Below are 3,908 nucleotides of genomic sequence, written 5' to 3' on the forward strand. Positions count from 1 at the left end.
ACTTTAAGGTTATAGCAATTAATGTGTACATGAGAATAGAGACGGAGGTAACTAGTGCACTAATGATTTTTTAAAAGACATGACTTTTTAAGCTGAATAAAGAACAATGATATTTGTACTTGCATTAGCTAGTTGAGCAGTCATGCAGAAAATGTTATTTGTTTTAGAAATAATTTTTATATCCACAGACCTGCGTATCAGTTGATATTATATCATATATAATCTTAGATTGGTATAAAGTTTCGATAATGCCCTTAGTTTAAACATATTTATTCCCAAAATAGAGTACATGTATTTATACATATGACATACAGTAGTGAAGACAAAACAGGAAAGGATAAGAATGAAAGACAAGCCTTATAGAATTCTTCTCCTTTGCGGACAAAATATAACTGTATGGGCATATCGAGCTTTAATCTGTAATGGGGCTAGGAATATAGTCTTAGGATATGAAAAAAAAAAACTGAAAAAAAAAAACAAAAAAAAGAAAACAATAAATCGCTGTGAATGTAAAAAATGAAAGGGGACAATGTATATGGTAGAAGGAAAGTATTCACATAAATGTAGAGATTAGAATAAGTAAAGGGTAGAATAGAAGAGAGAAAGTGGGAAGAAATGGGAATGTCTCAGGGTTGCTAACCAAATCTGTTACTTTCGGAAATATATGCCTGTACATGAGTAAATATAGTCATGTTATCCTGATCAGATAGGTCAGGGTTTCCAAACAGAATAGTATCCAAGTCAATTTCAAAGTTCCGCAGATTATTAAGAAGATCGTTGCGACAAAGATCAAAATTTCTGCATTCAAAAAAGAAATGGAAATTAGTTTCAATCTGTCCACACCGGCATAATGGTGTAGGAGAAATACTTTTTAGGTAAAGATGTTGATTCAATGCACTGCACTTAGTTCGTAGTCGTGTATGGAGCACCTGGAGTTTTCTGATTCCGGTGTAGTAATAGGCTGGAGTACGCTGCTTGTTTTTATTTAGATTACTTTTGAATGATGAAAGTGTTTCAGAATTACGGATATCTGGTCTCAGTAAATTCCAATCACGTACAACGGAAGGCAAAAAGCAATTGAAATATAAAGATGTTCTTGCAGGTACACCATGGATATTTTCAGAGTTTCTTAGGTTGTAGCCCTTAATAATGCCCGTGAGTTTTTGTATGAAGAATACATGCCGGATCCTTTGCGTTAAAGATTTGATACTTTAAAAACAATTGGTCTTCTTATAAGAAGCATGAAAAGCCGACTCTAGTATTAAAATATAAACAAAATCAAGTGTTAAGAGCTTACACATTGACTGTGTAACAGAAATAAATATTGTCAGTGTTGTTCATTATGTCAAGTAAGACGACATTTTTTCATCTTGAAATGAATGTTGATACGCAGTTTATACTCGTATATGTAGGAAAAATGCACGTTTCTTTCGTGTTATCTGCAGAGGGATTGGTTGAAACAAGAATCCGTTAAGACAAGGGCACAAACTTATTCAGAGTGATCATGCAAATGGTATACGAGTAGCAGGAAACAAACATGCGTTGAAACAATGGTGGCATAAAAACATCGGTGCAAACGCGTTAGTTTCCTTCTTTCATTTATGCGCTATAGAGCAAAAGTACGCCTGCGCTTTGGATCACGCTTATGCAAAAGTGTAACGTCATGTGGTCAATTTGTTAACATACGTTTACATTCCCGACAATGACAGGAACAACAGTTTTATGCTAGTATATTTATTGTTCCTTCTTAAGGGAAGGAACACTTATGGTGAACATATCACACTTGACTGAGCATGTAATGAATACAAGGGTATCGTCAAAGGAATCCGATTTCCGCGCCGCCATCTTGGACTCGTGCATATTCATTACAAATAGCCTCCAGCCCAGTATGTGTTTACGCATAATCAATCTTTATTTCAGTCTTTAGTGCAATACAACTACCTAAAATAACAGAACAACAAGACACAATAATAAAGTTTAAATCATGTATCTCCGCAATTGAATATATCATAGTAAAGAATCGAGATTAATGAAATGAATATGCATCATCTAAAAATAGACTACCGCCAAAAATAAATTACGTAAAGAATTTGTCCCTGGTCACGTGATTTGTTAAGCTTCTACCGTTTCAGATTTGCAAGTGCTTTCTTTTACTCTTCCTGATTTGTTTTTCGACTCGTAAATGCATGTATGAAATTTGTGTTAAGTGTGCAGGTACTCGCTGGTGTAGTCGCGTGAATTGAAATACAGACTGCAAGACAAATGCTTCCAAATAGCATAATATGTACTGCACTTGCTTATATTAAAAACATCAACTTTGGATTATAATAAAACTGTTAACACTTAAATTAGTTCTTAGATAGTTAAGTTTGCACCAAAAATGACAGAACATATTTTTCTCACTGCATTATTAAACATTTGTAACATTATGCTAAAACAATATCCCTTAAAAAATTATATTCCAGAAGGAACCTTTTGGTAAATTAAATCTTGCCCAAATATACAATCGGATAATTAACTGTTTGTTTCTTTTGTCACAGTGACACAGTTAAGGTAGCATAGCGATTTTTTCAGATGCCATGCTGGTTGAAGACCTTATATGTATCCTCCGCCTTATAAGAAACACATGCGGGCGACTGTGTTGGCCAAGAACCTCCAACCTTCTTTATGCCAGCTGGATGATCTCCTGACATGAAAGATTTCTACGTCCCTTGCGGGGTTTCGAGCCCGGAGCGGCGAGGGACAAGTGATGCGTAATTATCATTCAAGAACGAAGGAAGGTGCGCACGCATTTTCAAAATTATTCCTGTTTCCTTACACAATAATTAATATTTGGTTTAAACTTAATGAAACAAAAAAGCAAATAATTGCAGCTAAAACTCCCATAAAATGCTCAACATCAAAGTATCCACATATAATTTTAAGTACTTCCCGGTGACACCCCACACGTTGGTCTTTAGGGGCGAACACCTTCCCACACAATCCCATTGAGAATATGGTCAAAAGTACTTGTGCTAGGCTTCCTGCCTGTGGAGACTTATTATTATCATTAAGACATAATTTAAGCGACTGCTTTAAGCATTCGGAAAACTCGAACATAGGACCATCTGGTCCAACACAGCTGCAAGTCCTGGTTACATACCAGTTTTCGACATTAAAACATCATTTACATCAGCGTACAAAATGGTATTGAATTATCCGCGTTCGTCTACGGTTACCGCCGCGAGATCTACTTTTGGGGGCAATTTAGGCGTTCCTGGCCAAACACGCAAGCCCATCCTTGCTCGGAGACAAGAATTTGCCCAGAATGGCCAACACCTAAGCGTTTTTTCTGGCTCACTTTTTCTACAACTGGTCGGACCCCAGGTTCTTCTATAGTTACTGGCTGCATGTCGCCAAGAAAAATCGCGAATATCCGTTCAGAGCCGAAATGATACCTTCTAAGGAGAAAATATTTTTCCGGGGTGGCCAGTATGCAGCGTCCGTGTGCACAAACATATCAACACAATCGGATCAACATTTTGACGAATGTTTAAATAAAAAAATATTTTCTGCTTTACAAATAAAGAGAGGAATGACAAATAACATTGTTTTATATCACATAATAATTTGCATTACATACATTTTTTATGTTTTCTTTTTGCCATTTTTTGTTTATTCACTAAAATCTATTGTGCAATATAGGGGGTCCTTTAACACACTATTCACTGTGTTCTGTTTATCGTTTCGAAATTATTCATTACCATCTTTACATGGTCCAAAATAAAAGCGTATCCCATATACTCGACGCCGCCTCCTGGCGAGGTCGAATTAACTTGGAAAAGAAATCGGACATACTTGTAGGTATATAATTGTTTTCTTGGTGCACACCATCAATTATACAACTGTTTATGAATACAAGACAAAGG

Source organism: Mercenaria mercenaria, chromosome 4 (genome assembly GCF_021730395.1).
Source record: "Mercenaria mercenaria strain notata chromosome 4, MADL_Memer_1, whole genome shotgun sequence".
NCBI classification, from domain to species: Eukaryota; Metazoa; Mollusca; class Bivalvia; order Venerida; family Veneridae; genus Mercenaria; species Mercenaria mercenaria.